General features: G+C 40.5%; 1 non-coding gene across 1 annotated transcript; it reads right to left on the reverse strand.

Annotated features, from left to right (window-relative positions):
• Positions 1–828: 828 nt before the first annotated feature.
• LOC127742176 (small nucleolar RNA R71) lies at positions 829–936 on the reverse strand. The gene has a single exon (XR_008003363.1). It is a non-coding gene; the product is annotated as a small nucleolar RNA R71 (small nucleolar RNA).
• Between the last annotated feature and the right edge of the window lie 15398 nt (positions 937–16334).

The raw sequence follows: 16334 nt of genomic DNA on the forward strand, positions 1-16334 counted from the left end.
AATTGTTCAAGCTTAGAGAGATTGGATTGCCAAGGAATTGGGATCCAATCACTTAAGATTGCCAAGGAGATCAATGAATGCATTGATTAAGGAAGAGATGAGAATAAACTTGATCCGGAGAATGCAACATCTCCTGAACCCAATGATTTCCCCATTTCTGATCTTACCCATTTTCTTTACTTTCTGCCATTTAATTTCATGCTCATTACCCCGAATCCCCATTTAAGATTCTGCACTTTAATTTCTGTTATTTACTTTCCAGTCATTTAAATTTTTGCATCTCAATCTAAATTTTGTTTAGCTCAACTAGCATATTCTTCTAGCTAAAATTGCTTGACCAATCAATCCTTGTGGGATTCGACCTCACTGTATTGTGAGTTTTACTTGACGACAATTCGGTATACTTGACAAAGGGAAATTTGTTGAGAGACAAGTTTTCATGCATCAAGTTTATGGCGCCGTTGCCGGGGATTGATTTTGAATCAACAATGATTAAGTTTGAAGATCACTTGATTGAGCATTTTTTTATTTAGTTTATTCAGTTAATTTCTTTTAGTTTATTTTAATTTCTTCCTCACCTCCTACACCCTCTTTTAACTTCTTGCTCAAGAAGATCCTAATCAACATTTGACCACCTTCCTGAGGATTTGTGACACAGTGAAGTCCAATGGAGTCCACCCAGATGTCTATAGGTTGCTCTTGTTCCCTTTTTCACTCAGGGACAAGGCATCCAACTGGCTTGAATCATTCCCAAAGGAGAGCTTAACTAATTGGGAAGAAGTGGCGAACAAGTTTATGGCAAGATTTTACCCTCCTCAAAGGATCAATAGGCTAAGAACTGAGGTGCAAACTTTTAGACAACAAGATGGTGAGACACTTTATGAAGCATGGGAGAGATTCAAAGACCTAACAAGGAGATGCCCACCAGAGATGTTTAATGAGTGGGTCCAACTTCACATCTTCTATGAAGGTCTTTCATATGAGTCAAAGAAGGCTATGAATCATTCATCAGGAGGCTCTCTAAACAAGAAGAAAACCATTGAAGAAGCCATATATGTCATTGAAACAGTTGCTGAAAATGACTACTTCTATGCCTCCGAAAGAAGTAACACCAGAGGAGTAATGGAGCTGAACCACATGGATGCATTGTTAGCTCAAAACAAGATATTACCAACTCCAACAACAATGCTACTCATCAAAACACCTCACCGGATATTACCAACATCCATCTAACCCACCTTCTCAACCACCTAATATCAACCCACCATCATCAACAGATGATAGGCTCTCAAAGATTGAAGCTCTACTTGAAAACTTATGCAGAGAAGTCCAAGACAACAAAGTGTTTAAGGAAGAAGTGCGAGCCAATATCAAGGAAAGCCAGGAGGAAGGAAGCTAGACAACTCAACTTACATCCAAGGAAGGGTTAAAGAAGAAGGAGGTGTTGAACCCATATGCACCTTTTCCCCACAGGCTTAAAGGTGGTGTAGCAGGGAGAATGTATTCAAGGTTCCTTGATATGTTTGCATCTCTTGATGTAAATATACCATTTATTAAAGCTCTCCAGCAAATGCCTTTCTACATCAAGTATATAAAGGAGCTACTAGCCAGAAAAAGTCCATTGAAGGGTGGACAAACAATAAAAATGAACAGGGATTGCAGTGCTCTCATTCAACCAAGGCCACCCACAAAGAAGGAGGATCCAGGGAGTTTCAACATTCCTTGTGCCATAGGAGAAACAATGATTGACAAAGGGCTTTGTGACTTGGGAGCAAGCATCAACTTAATGCCTCTCTCCCTCATGAAGAAGCTCCAAATCAATGAACTAACTCCTACTGATGTAATTATCAGGTTGGCTGACAAAACTAAAAAACAAGCAATAGAAGTGGTTGAAAATGCGCTGGTTAAGGTTGGGAGCTACTATCTTCCCACAGATTTTGTTGTTTTGAAAATGGATGAGAATCCTATTTATCCCATCATTCTGGGAAGACCATTCCTAGCCACAGCCAGAGCACTCATAGATGTAGAGCGGGGAGAGCTAGTGCTGAGAATACATGATGAGCAGCTCACTTTCAATGTTTTCAACCTCTCATAAGAATCAAGTCAAGAAAACAAAGAATTAAGAGAAGAGCAGAATGAAGCACTGATGCAAGAAACAAACAAGGAAGCACAAACAACACAATTGAAAACCACATTGGATGGGAAGTCACATATTCAGGAAGAACCTCATTCAAAGGTAATCCAAAGGGAACCAGAACCACTAGATTCATGCAGAGGAAACAACAAGGATCCCTTAAGGAAAGGAGCTATAGAGAACAAGCAAGCATGAAGAGATACAAAGAAGAAAGTCCCAAGGAGATCGAGAAATAAGAAAATTGCTACAGAAAATTTTTCGCCAGGTGATGAAGTGATCTCTACATACTTTCCATCTATACCACCTCATCTCCCCACTATTCTATCTCAGCTGCCTCCTGTGTACACTATCAACAAAATCTTATCTTTGGAGTATATGGAGCTTACCAACAAAGCCAATGGACATAGGTTCACTCCAAGAGGAGAGGATTTCAAGCACCACCAACCACCCTGACAAGGGTCAACCGTCAAGCTAATGACGTTAAAGAAGCGCTTCATGGGAGGCAACCCATGTTCTATACCTCCTTTCTTAAATCTCTAATAATAGTAATAAGGCAACTTCCATGGAATTTCAATTCAATTTTGACAACTAATATAAAGCTCCTCTACATGCAATGTATAGTACATGATAAGTTTGGTGTTCAAAACACATCAAGTGAGGTTTGAACACACCCTACGAGGAAGATTTATTCCCCAAACTTGTTGCACCATGTGATAACAAACAAGTTTGGTGTACCAACGTGCATGCATGGAAAGCTTAATAGTTGATTGATTTGCATTCATGGAAAGCATTTAGTCATGTAAAAACAAAAGAAAAAGAAATATTTTGTTAGGTCACACTTTTTCCCACCAAAAATTTCAAATAACCCATGGCATTTTCTTTTCGTATATAGGGAATCAAAAAGGACATTGATGGTACTTGATAGGACAATTGAGGAAGGGAGATTCGGCCACTACACCAAAGGAATTTCACACTTGCCTTCATGGGGAATGTCCTTGGAAGTGTTGCCAAGCAACATTGGGAGTGGACAATCTTGAGGACCGAACCAAGACCCCCATAAAGGAGGTGATCCTTATGCTCATTCAATCCTAAAACCGCAACTGTCCACTATCAAACAAAATCATCAATCCACACCCTTCAATCAATTGCCATCTTCTTATATAAACCCCTTCACACAACCTCTCCACACACACTTATACTCACCATCCCCATTCCCTCCTTTCGGTCATACACACATCACCCTTCGCTAAGGCTTCACATACACCCTCATAGCCATCTTGAGAATAACCAACACATCAACAATCTTGCATGGCATCATCAAGCTCCAAGAGACAAAAAGGAAAGGCACCCATAGAACATCCTCCTTTTGATGAAGGGCAATTTAGAACCTTTTATCATGCACTCCAGTATGGGTGGATGACTGAGAAAGAAATCATTTATGAACTAGGCTTTCAAGTCACAAAAGCCGAGTGTCCAGAAATCACAAGGAAGGTGGAACAACGTCGATGGGAGCTCCTCACCAATCCAATCACAAGGGTGAATGCAACTCTAGTAAGAGAGTTCTATGCAAATGCAGTTAGGCAAGACAAGGCAGATGACTCATACACAAGCTTTGTGAGAGGAGTCATGGTGGATTTTAGTCCCATGACTATCATGAGAGTGTTGAAATTGAGAAGCATACCCTTTGAAGAGGAGAGCTATCACTCGAGAATGGACAAAAACCCCAATTATGACCAGATTATACAGGATATATGTGTGCAAGGAGCAGATTGGGAAAGAGGTCCCAAGAGGAAGCCCAAATTTATAAAAAGAGGAGATATCCTCCCTGAGGCTAAAGGTTGGTTCGAAATTGTAAGGAGATCCATCCTCCCAGCCAGAAACAACTCAGAGGTAAACCTCAAGAGAGCAACGATGGTGCAATGTCTAATGAAGGGAGGAGAGATCAAGGCTCATGAACTCATAGCCCAAGGCATTCGGAAGCTTGCTGAGAAGAGCAATTCTGGAGAAAAGTTGGGTTATCCCAGCACTATCTTTCGCCTTTGCAAACTGGCCAGGGTTATATTTGAGGATGAAAACCCTGAGTGGATAAAGGTTGGTCTTCCAATCACTTATCGTTGGATGCATGCTGCTGCAACTCCACTACCCCCACGAAGGGTACGAAAGAGGCCAGCTCATCAAGTCAAAGAAGAACAACATCCACAAGAGCAAACTTCAGCTACCTTAAGCATGCACCAATTGCAAAAGGCTATTGATACCTTATCTAGGCAATGCATGGAAAATCAAAGGGCACAAAGGGAGTTTCAATTGCAATTAATAGACCGCCAAGAAGGATCATTCTTTAGAAGGATGGATCAGCAAGGGGAATGGCAAAAACAATTGATGGACCAGCAATTGGAACAAGGACGACAATGGAGTGAAGCATTCCACAACCTGAATCAAAAGCAAGATCAGCAACAAGAAGCCATCCAAAGGCTAACCAACATCCAAGCACATCAAGGTGCATACATCCATGAGATGCATCGGAAACAAAGAGAACAAGCAGATCTTTTTGATGAATATAGAGCATTTTCGGAAGGTGTCTGCATGAATGAGACTGGGTATCATGTGAATACCCAAGCCAGGCTTAGGTACCTAGTCAAACAACTGCCTGTTTTGCATCCTGGGATAACAAAATATGAAGATGTAAAAGATGAGTTAGCACGAGTAGGGCGCGAAAGGATAGAACAAAGTTATGAATCAGTAAGGAAGGCACTGGAGGATTGGAAGATAGCCAGAATGAATCGAATGAGAGGAAGCACAAGTGGACAAAGTAAACATCAAGAGGGCAAGGAAGCAGAAGAACATGAGCATACCAATAAGTGAAAGGTGGTGAAGTTCCTTCTTAGTTTATCTTTTTCAAAGCTTTAAATAAGGAAAATCATGTATGAAATAGAACATGCTTCCATGGTAGTTTAGGACTTTCAATTATGCATTTAAGTTTTATTGCTTAGACTAAGTATGCTAGCTTAATGTCTTAAGTGTTCACTTTCACCTTTCTTATTTGTATGCTTGTCTCTTTAAGTTAATCAAAAAGAAAATGTTATGAAAAGAACAAGAGTGGAGTTATTTTATGAAGTGCGTTCTGAATGTTTGTGGTAGGTTGATTAGTAAGCTAAGTTGGTTCACCAAAGAAGGAAAGAAAGCAACTATCTATCCTAAGTCCTTTGTTTAAGACACACCCTTTGAGACTAGCTAAACAATAAGATCCCAGTAAGAAAAGAGGAAGAGCAATAAAAGTGAAAAGGAAAGAAACACAATAAGAATCAAAGCTAGGCATCAAGGGTTTCAAAACTGAGGCATATGTCTGTGGTGTTTATGTACAAAGGATATACTTGGATGAATAAGCTCTTAGGGATGCATTATCACTTGGTAACTTGGATTAACTAATCCGGGATTATCAGCTGAAAGTCCACTATCAAGAGTAACCCTTGTTACAGAGCACTTAGTAACCCAAAAAGGTGTTGGACACCAAGGTCTCAAGAAAGAAGAATAACAAACCATGTGCCTGTGATGTGTATGTATGAGTGAAAGAGACTTGAGGGAGTAAGTCCTTAGGGTGTCTTAACACCTAACACCTTAAAACCAACTGGTTTGGGAGTGTTGGCTGAAAGCTTATCATAAAGAGTCGCCCTCTTACAAAGCACTTAGCAAAAAGAAAAATAACTTTGAAAAAGAAGGAAGGATCAACAAGAAAGAAGCCTCAAAGGATGCAATCAAGAAGGTTACTAAGGATTTGATAAAGGCTTGAAACCTAGAGGGAAATAACCTAAGTTGTTATGCATGAAACCCCATAAACCAAGAATGCTACTTCTATCTTATCTTCTTGTTATTTCATTTCATTCTTCTTATGCTTCAGTACTTGCTTAGGGACAAGCAAGCTTTAAGTTTGGTGTTGTGATGCCAGGGCATCTAGGCCGGTTTCACTCAAGCTTTAAGTTTGGTGTTGTGATGCCAGGGCATCTAGGCCAGTTTCACTGACCTTTTCTTTACTGTTTTAGGGTAGTTTCATGCATTTTCTTAGTGAATAAGGCAAGTTTTCGATGAAATTACACTTACACCTTGATTCAAGCAACTTTTGTGAACTTTGCATAATTTCATGAGTATTTTGCTAGAATTGCATGATAAATTGATGATGCATAATCTCATGACTTTGGCTAGAGCTTTGATGCACTTTAATTGCTTGTTTTCAGGGCAAAGGAAGCAAGGAAGAACCACGTGAGTATTCACGTTAGCCTAGTTAATGTGAACACTAACGTGGAATGGTAAAGCTTGCAACGTTAATGAGAAAAGTGATCACCAATAACGCCTGCGAAGCCATCCAAAGCTCACGTTACTTGCCACGTTAACTAAGTTAACGTGGTAGTTAACGTAGAAGAAAAAGGAACTCCAACGTTAATGGTAAAAGTGAACACCACTAACGTTGGAGAACTTGGCAATGATCCACGTCAAGAGTCACGTTAACTTAATTAACGTGAACTCTAATGTGGAAGAGGAAACAAAAGCCAACGTTAGTGATACTCACTTTTGTCACTAACGTTGGACCATCTAGCATTGCCTACATTAACTTTCACGTTAAGACTATTAACGTGAAAGTTAACATGAAGTTGAGATCAAAGAGCCAACGTTAGTGACACTCAGTTTTGTCACTAACGTTGGAAGGTGGCATCACTACTACGTTAAGAGCCACGTTAACTTAGTTAAGGTGAGTTCCAACTTGGAGAATGTGGCATTTGGAGCGTTAGTGACAAAGGTGAGTGTCACTAACGCTCTCGAAGGTGGATCACACCTACGTTAAGAGTCACATTAGCTATACTAACGTGGACTCTAACGTAGGAACATAGGGGCACTAAGCAACGTTAATGGGAAAAGTGATTCCCATTAACGTTTGTGAAGGGGTATAAGCCCACGTTTTGGGGAAAAGTGAGTCCCAATAACATTAGCCAAGTTTTGAGAAAGCAACGTTAGTGGTCACGTTAAGACCACTAACGTTGAATTTAACGTGGATATATGAGGTTGGAACGTTAGTGGAAAAAGTCAATGCCACTAACGTTCTCAAAACCACAATGGCAATCAACGTTAAATCTTACTAAATACCCAAGGCCTAATTCATATTTCTCTGCAAGTTGGGCCCACTAAAGATGAAAACTGCTTCAACTCAAGATCCAAAGCCCACATCCGAGACTTGAAGAACTCACTAGAAGATCAAGAAGAGTAGTATATATAGGAGTAGTTTTGAACTATAGAGAAGCTTGGCACTTTTGGGAACTACTCTCTATAGATTTACTTTTCTGCACTTTTAGCATGGATTCTTCTTTTCTGCCATTTTTCATTTCTAGAGCTATGAAAAACTAAACCCCTTTCATTGGGTTAGGGAGCTCTATTGTAATTTGATGGATCAATTATAGTTTTCATTCTTCTTCTTCTTTCTTTTCTCTTGATCTTACTAGAAAGCTTTTGATCTTAATTTAATTGGTTAGTTGTCTTGGAAAAGAAACTCTCCATAATTGGATCTCCTTTGAGCCTTGGAAAAGGGATGAGGAGATCATGCTAGAGATGCTTTCTCATGTTGGACCAAATTGGGGTTTAGGCAGATATAGTGACATCTAATCCTCCCAACACTTTGATTTGGAAATACATGTGGTATAATCAGTAACCACAATTCATCTCTTCCCATGAGCAATTTAATCAAGGAATTGGGCAATTGTTCAAGCTTAGAGAGATTGGATTGCCAAGGAATTGGGATCCAATCACTTAAGATTGCCAAGGAGATCAATGAATGGATTGATTGAGGAAGAGATGAGAATGAACTTGATCCGGAGAATGCAACATCTCCTGAACCCAACGATTTCCCCATTTCTGATCTTACCCATTCTCTTTACTTTCTGCCATTTAATTTCATGCTCATTACCCCAAATCCCCATTTAAGATTCTGCACTTTAATTTCTGTTATTTACTTTCCAGTCATTTAAATTTTTGCATCTCAATCTAAATTCTGTTTAGCTCAACTAGCATATTCTTCTAACTAAAATTGCTTGACCAATCAATCCTTGTGGGATTCGACCTCACTCTATTGTGAGTTTTACTTGACGACAATTTGGTATACTTGCCAAAGGGAAATTTGTTAAGAGACAAGTTTTCATGCATCAAGGAGGCACAAGAAAGCAATTGGGTGGAGTTTAGTAGACATAGTAGGCATCGACCCTCAAGTTTGTGAGCACAGAATCTTTTTAGAAGAAGGAGCAAGACCCGTTCGTCAACCTCAGAGAAGACTAAACCCCACTATCTTAGAGGTTGTCAAGAAGGAAGTGACAAGACTATTGGAGGCAAATATCATCTATCCCATTTCAGACAGCGAATGGGTGAGCCCAGTACAAGTGGTGCCCAAGAAATCTGGAGTCACTACAGTGAAGAATGAGCATGGAGAGTTCATAGCAACTAGAGTACATAACGCCTGGAGGGTCTGCATTGATTACAGGGGTCTCAACCAAGCCACTCGTAAGGATCACTATCCCCTTCCATTCATTGATCAAATACTGGATCGCCTGTCAGGTAAATCACATTACTGCTTTTTAGATGGTTACACAGGCTATTTCCAGATTCATATAGCTCTTGAAGATCAGGAAAAGACTACCTTTACATGTCCATTTGGGACTTATGCTTACAAGAGAATGCCCTTTGGCCTGTACAATGCACCAGCTACTTTCCAAAGGTGCATGATGAGTCTTTTCTCTGACCTTCTCGAGAACTGTATGGAGGTTTTTATGGATGATTTTAGCGTTTATGGTGATTCTTTTAGCTTTTGCTTGGATAGTCTATCTAGAGTACTAGAAAGATGCGTCAGTATAAATCTTGTATTAAATTTTGAAAAATGTCATTTTATGGTTAAACAAGGTATTGTACTAGGACATGTTATGTCTAATACTGGCATTTCTGTAGATCCAGCAAAGGTGGATGTTATTTCCAGTTTGCCTTACCCCTCCTCTGTGAGGGAAGTCCGCTCGTTCCATGGACATGCAGGTTTTTACCGAAGATTCATTAAGGACTTCAGTAAGGTAGCACTTCCCTTATCCAGACTACTGTAGAAAAATATTGAGTTCGAGTTCAGTGAGGATTGCAAACAAGCGTTTGATAAGCTAAAAACCGCCCTGACTCAAGCTCCAATTGTGAGAGGACCCGACTGGAGCCAGCCATTCGAAATCATGTGCGATGCTTCCAACCATGCAGTAGGAGCAGCGCTGGCTCAACGTGAAGGTAAAGATCCTTTTGTCATTGCTTATGCGTCTAAGACTTTAGACACTGCTCATTCTAACTACACTACTACTGAAAAAGAGCTTCTTGCTATTATTTTCACTCTGGATAAATTCTGAGCCTATTTACTTGGTGCTAAGGTAGTAGTGTATTCCGACCACGCAGCTCTAAAGTATTTATTAGCTAAAAAGGAATCCAAACCAAGGCTTATACGTTGGATACTGCTACTACAAGAATTTGATTTAGAAATAAAGGATATGAGTGGTAACCAGAATCTAGTGGCAGACCACTTGAGTCGCCTTGAGCACATTAAAGTTGACTCTACTCCTATAGCTGATAATTTTCCATTAGATAACCTACAAGCAGTATCTGAAGTAGTCCCTTGGTATGCACCTGTCGCTAATTATCTAGTTAGCCGCACTTTTCCTCCAAATTTTACTAAGCACCAAAGAGACAAGCTGAAAAGCGAGTCTAAATATTATATATAGGATGACCCATATTTATGGAGATGTGGCGCTGACCAGGTAATTAGAAGGTGTGTGCCTCAATCAGAATTCTAGTCCATTTTAGAGGCCTGTCACTCATCTGAGAGTGGAGGACATTTTGGCCCTCAAAGAACAGCTAGAAAAATCTTAGACTGTGGATTCTAGTGGCCCACTCTTTTTAAAGACACTGGTGAATTTTGTAAATCTTGTCACCCATGCCAAAGGTTTAGTAATATATCCCAGAGGGATGAAATGCCTCAACAAATTATGCTTTTCTGTGAAATTTTTGATGTTTGGGGCATTGACTTCATGGGTCCATTTCCAAATTCTAATGGCCACCTTTATATACTGTTAGCTGTAGATTATGTTTCTAAATGGGTGAAAGCAATTCCTACCCGTACTGATGATGCTAACACTGTTGTTTCCTTTGTGAGAAACCACATTATTTGTCGCTTTGGATCACCACGAGCAATCGTGAGCGATCAAGGCACCTATTTTGTTAACAGGAGACTAACAGGATTACTGAAGAAGCATGGGATCATTCATAAAGTAGCAACTGCCTATCATCGTCAGACTAATGGGCAAGCCGAAGTATCTAACAGAGAGATAAAGTGCATATTGCAGAAGATAGTTAAACCTCATAGAAGAGACTGGAGCACCAGGCTGCAAGATGCACTCTGGGCATACAGAACAGCGTACAAGACACCCATTGGGATGAGTCCTTTTCGCTTAGTCTATGGCAAGGCCTGTCATCTTCCAGTTGAAATGGAGCACAAAGCTTTTTGGGCAGTAAAGGAATGCAACATGGGATTTGAGAAGGCCGGCGCTGAAAGGAAGTTGCAATTGCAAGAATTGGAGAGCCTTCGCCTAGAAGCTTTTGAGAACTCAAGGCTGTACAAGGAGAAAATGAAAGCTGTACATGATCAACACATCAAGAGAAAAGAGTTCCAACCTGGGGATTTAGTCCTTCTTCACAACTCCTGACTGAGGCTCATGCCAGGCAAGCTGCGATCAAGGTGGGAAGGTCCATATAGAGTCGAGAAGGCTGAGCCCTACGGAGTTTTTCACCTAAGTCACCTTTCAAGCTCTGAACTCATCAAGGTTAATGGACATCGTTTGAAGCTCTATCATGGTGAGAAGGTGACGAAAAACAAGGAGTTAGATATCTTCCTCTTGGAGGATCCACTCGCAACTGAAAACTGAGCTCCTAAAGCGTCCAACTTAAGGACGTTAAAGTAAAGTGCTAGGTAGGAGACAACCCACCACGGTATGATCATTCCACTTCTTCTCCTTATCTTCCCTCTTCTATAACTCTTCTCCATACTACTGCCTATATCTTGCACCTTATCTACATACTGCATTTGCATAAAAAAAAGAGGAAAAAAGGAGCAAGAAAAAGCACGCGACGCGCCAGCGTCACTGACGCGTCCACGTCGCATGGGCATTGGAAATAAAAAAGGATTGAACAGAGAGTTGCGCCGGAATGTGGCTGGAGGCGTGCCTTAGGCACAATATGATTCACGCGACCGCGTGGATGACGTAACCGCGTCATTTGCAATTTGGCCTCACCATGCGTCCGCGTTACCCACGCGAACGCGTGGCCCTGCAATTTGACGTAACAAGGGTGAATGGCCGAATGTTGTGCCGGAGCTGGGCTGCACTTGTGCTAATCGCATAGGCCCTTTCACGCGAACGCATGCCCCACGCGTCTGTGCCATTTTCTTAAGATGGCCATCCACGCGATCGCGTCATCCACGCGACCACGCCACCCAAAATTTTGGCAAAACATAAATTAAACAGAGAGTTGTGCGAGCGTGAAGCTGCCCTCGCGCCACTAGCGCAAATCACGTCATGCGTCCGTGTGACCAACGCGTCCGCGTCACCTCACTTAAGGGCTTTCCACGTGACCGCGTGCCCCACGCGACCGTGTCGTTTGCGCTGCCCAGCTCGTTCAAATCTGCCAGACTGTTTATCTTTTCTTCCCCCCAATCTTATTTCTCTTCTCCCCTCTTCCATCTTTCCCCCCTTCTTTCTCTCTTTCACCCCCCATCTCCCACCACTATTATCAAGGTTTTTCTTCTCTCTTCTTCCCCCCTTACTTTTTCATTCTTCTTTTTCTTATCATGTTTTCTTTTTCTTTCTCTTCTACTTTCCCTAACTATGTTTTCTTTCTCTTTTCCTATTCCTCTTATTGGTGTTGGAATTTTATTTGGATCATTATTTTTATGTGTTGCTTATGGATTGTTTGTGATTTGTTTAAACAATTATATATTATTTTTATACGGTTACTTGCATGTTCCAATTAATATTTTCCATACCTTATTTAACATGCATGCTATGTGTTTGTGAAAACGCCCATATGGCATTTTGCACTATTCTTAGATTTCTTTTAAACCCACTACTCTAAATGCCTGCTTTTCACAAAACCCCTTTTTTATTTTATTATTTGAATATAATTGTTTTCACAAACATACTTTTAACTTGAGAAACTTGGAAATCTAATTTGGACATTGAATGCTTGATCTATGCTACTCATGCCCTTTGTCGGTATGCCAATAAACACCTTGCATTCAATTTTTCCTCACATGCACTTGCTATATTTCCATTGTTGATTTGCCACATATAGTCATGACCATGTGTTCACATCATTATCCAGACCTGTGCATTGCTTACCACCTTTCTTATTCTCTCCTTGCTATAACCCTTGAATGCTAATAACTTTCCTCGTTCCCTTTCAGGATGGCCACCAAGAAAGGCAAAGAGAAAGCTACTCCCAAATCAACAGCAAGGAAAGGAACGAAGAGAACATTAGTGGCAGAGCCTTATTCAACTGCAGTCAAGCCCTCAACAAAAAGAATTAAAAGGATTATAAAGGTTGATGAAAAGGAGAGAGCCTTCCCAGCAAAGGACACTGCACGATTTCTGAATCGCTACTGTGAGCAGATGTTTCCTATTCTGGCAGCTCAGAATTACAACAATGAACACCTTCTTATCCTTCCACCTCCTATTGCCGACTTTGTTGAGCCGCAAATTGCACACAGACATTGGGGTTTCCTACAGAGACAGCCACGGCAGGTCAATCTTTCTTGGGTAGTTGAGTTCTACTCCAACTTCCACCTGCCAAACCTGCAGTTTGTCTTTATACGTCAGAAGTAAGTCCCCATTGCAGAAGAGGCCATTCAGCGAGCCTTAGATCTTCCCCCTGCTCCAGAAGGATTGGACGTTTTTCAGAAAGCTGCCATCAAGCGCCAGGCGTACAACTTTGACTGGGACGCTGTTCTTAGAGTTATCGCTTAACCTGGAAGCAAATGGATCTTCGGATACCATCATTCCCGTCCTAAGGGAATCTCAGCTTCCGCACTTACCTTAGAGGCTCACGTATCGGCACAGATTATGTCCCATTACGTCTTCCTGAGTACTCATGAGTCCTCCTTCACCGCAGACATGGCCGTTCTATTATGGTGCATCCTCACAGACCAGCCTCTAAATTTACCGAGACATACCTGGAATGCTATGGAATAAGTGTAGATCGCGGGCAACCTACCTTTCCCCGCCTTGGTCTCTGATCTTATCTCAGCAGCCGGAGTCTCCTACAGAGCTGGAGACACCAACGGGATGATCAGTACGTCCCCAACAAGAAATATCTCAGGCCATCACTTGCCACTACCAGCCAGTCCATAGAGGATGCTGCAGTTCCTTCACCATCTACTAGTCAGCTGCTGCACCAAATACTGAAGCGGTTGGACCAACAAGAAAAGAAAGTAAAGCTCCGAGAGCACCACAACCACCGCCATTTCAAATACCTCAAGGAGCTACTCACAGGCAATCACTGATGACAAGTCATCTTAGCCTAGTTTCACTAGTCTTTTTCTTTTGTTTTCACTTGAATTATGTACTTTCTTGAGGTCTAAGCAAGCCAATTTGGGTAGATTTTCATGCTTCCTTTGATTGAATCAACAATAGATAAATTAATGCAATTTCATGAGGTTTGATGCTATAATTGTTACATATTATGATAGAATGAATATCTCATGATTTTGAGCATAGCTTTGATGTGTTTGGTTGATCAATGATAGGTGAAGAAAGCTTGGAGAAAGGTTGAAGCAAGAAGGAATGGCTAGAGTAAGAGAGGACAATGGAATAAGTAAAAATGAACCAGGAAGCAAAAAGCTGGACCAAAAGTTAGCCTCAAACTTTTGCACAAACTTTTGGGTGAAAAGTTTGCCCCAACGTTAGCCCCTAACTTTTGGGCTAACGTTGGCACATGCAAAACACTCCCGGGGCACCAAAAGTTTGCACCAACGTTAGCCTCTAACTTTTGGGCTAACGTTGGCGCCATAAGTGCACATAAGGAAAGCCAACGTTGGAGCAAAAGTTAGACCGCTAACTTTTGCACCAACGTTGGTATCAGAAAAATGAGGAGGCTGAGGTGAAAAGTTAGAGTAAAAGTTAGCCTCAAACTTTTACTCAAACTTTTACTCAAACTTTTGCAAAACTCCAACCCGGTTCAATTGGTTCACTTTGATTCCTCTCCAAACTCCAAGAGCAATCAACCAAGGCCTCTCTCTCAACCCAATTCCACCAAGAGCAAAGGCCCAACTCAAGGCTTGAAGATCATTGGAAGAAAGTGTATAAATAGGATAGAATTCAAGTTTTTAGGGGGAGCTTTTCTTTTAGTTTTTAGGGGGAGCTTTTCTTTTAGTTTTTATAGAGAGCTTTCTTTTTAGTTTTCATAGGGAGCTTTCCCTTTTAGTTTTTAGAGAGCCTTTGGTATTGAGTGATCTTTAATTTCTTAGTCTCGGGGAAGGAGAATTCACTTCTCTTCCTCTTAGTTTTATTGCTTTCAATTTCAATTACAATTGTCTGGGATCTTGGGTTGGAGAATTGAAGAAATTCTGTTTCAATCTCATCCTTGGATCTCTCTGTTTATTTACTGCTTAATTGAATTTCAGTTTCGGTTAATTGCTCTTCATCTACTTTCTTTGCAATTTACATTTTCCTTGCAATTGTTCTTGTTGGATCTAGGAAGGCATTGAGATCTAGACTTGGTTTTCTAGTCTCTGGGTCCTGAGATCTGATTCTAAAGTTTACATTATTTTGTTTTTCATGTTCATTTACTTGTTTTGCTTCAGATCCGATTCAACCCAAACCCTCTTTTACTCTTCTGTTTGATGCAATTTAATTTTCCTTGTTTAAATTCTGCAAATCCAATCCCCAATCCCCTTTACATTTCCAGCCGTTTACATTCCTTGCACTTTAAAATTCCGCAATCTACATTTCTTGCATTTTAAGTTTTCGCCATTTAATTTCTTGTTCTTTAAGATTCAGCACTTTAATTTCTTGCCCTCTTTAATTTCATGCAATTTACACATTCCCTTTACTTTCAATGCAATTTCATTTCTGCAAATCACAAATCACTCAACCAAATCTTGATTCGCTTGACTAAATCAACCACTAAACCAAAATTGCTCAATCCTTCAATCCCTGTGGGATCGACTTCACTCCCGTGAGTTTTTATTACTTGATGCGACCCGGTGCACTTGCCGGTGAGTTTCGTGTCGGATCGTTTTCCGCACATCAATCATAGACCTGACGACGACCCAGGCACTCCGGACTCCACTTCCTTCACCAGCACAGGGTGCCATGACGGTCCCGACTGTGGAGATACTGCCACCAGCCCACCGTTGTTCCTGACAGATGGCACCGAGGACGGTGCAAATCCTTAAGTGTGGGGAGGTCAGTCAGTACCTGACTTCTGGAGGTAATTTTTCTTCCCTAAACACCAATAAATTAGGATATTTAGTTAGTTTTTCTTTTGTAAAATAGGATAAATTGCATAGTAATAGATTAATTGCATGCATGTTCTACTTGATTGAAAAGACAATAAGTTTCTTCTAAGACTCTATTTTTTTTGGAACAAAAATTTCACTAATTTTAATTAAAACTTTTATGTTAAATTTGCTTGAAGTTGTATTTGGAACATGATTTTTGAGCTAAAGAACACACAACCTGTGAGATTTGAGCCTTATTGCATGGTTACATTATTTAACCATAATTGTTTTATTCCTGTGTGTTTACTTCTCTATGATTGTAATCTATATTTTGCTCCATCCTATATGTCCAATGTTTATATATTTATATGCTGCATATGATTGAGGCCATTTATTGTTTAGCTCACTTATCCAAATTAAGCCTACCCTTTCAATTACCTTTGTTAGCCACTTTGAGCCTTTAAATCCCATTTGTTCTGTAATTTACCACATTACTAGCCTTAAGCAGATAAAAATAATTATATATCCTAATTTGAATCTTTGGTTAGCTTAAGATAGAATTGTGAGTGCTAATTAAGAATGGGAAATTGTGGGGACAAAGGATAACAAGGGAGTGTGTCATGATAATATAATGGGAATTTGGACACGTACTCATGT

This window comes from Arachis duranensis, chromosome 9 (genome assembly GCF_000817695.3).
Source record: "Arachis duranensis cultivar V14167 chromosome 9, aradu.V14167.gnm2.J7QH, whole genome shotgun sequence".
Lineage (NCBI taxonomy): Eukaryota > Viridiplantae > Streptophyta > Magnoliopsida > Fabales > Fabaceae > Arachis > Arachis duranensis.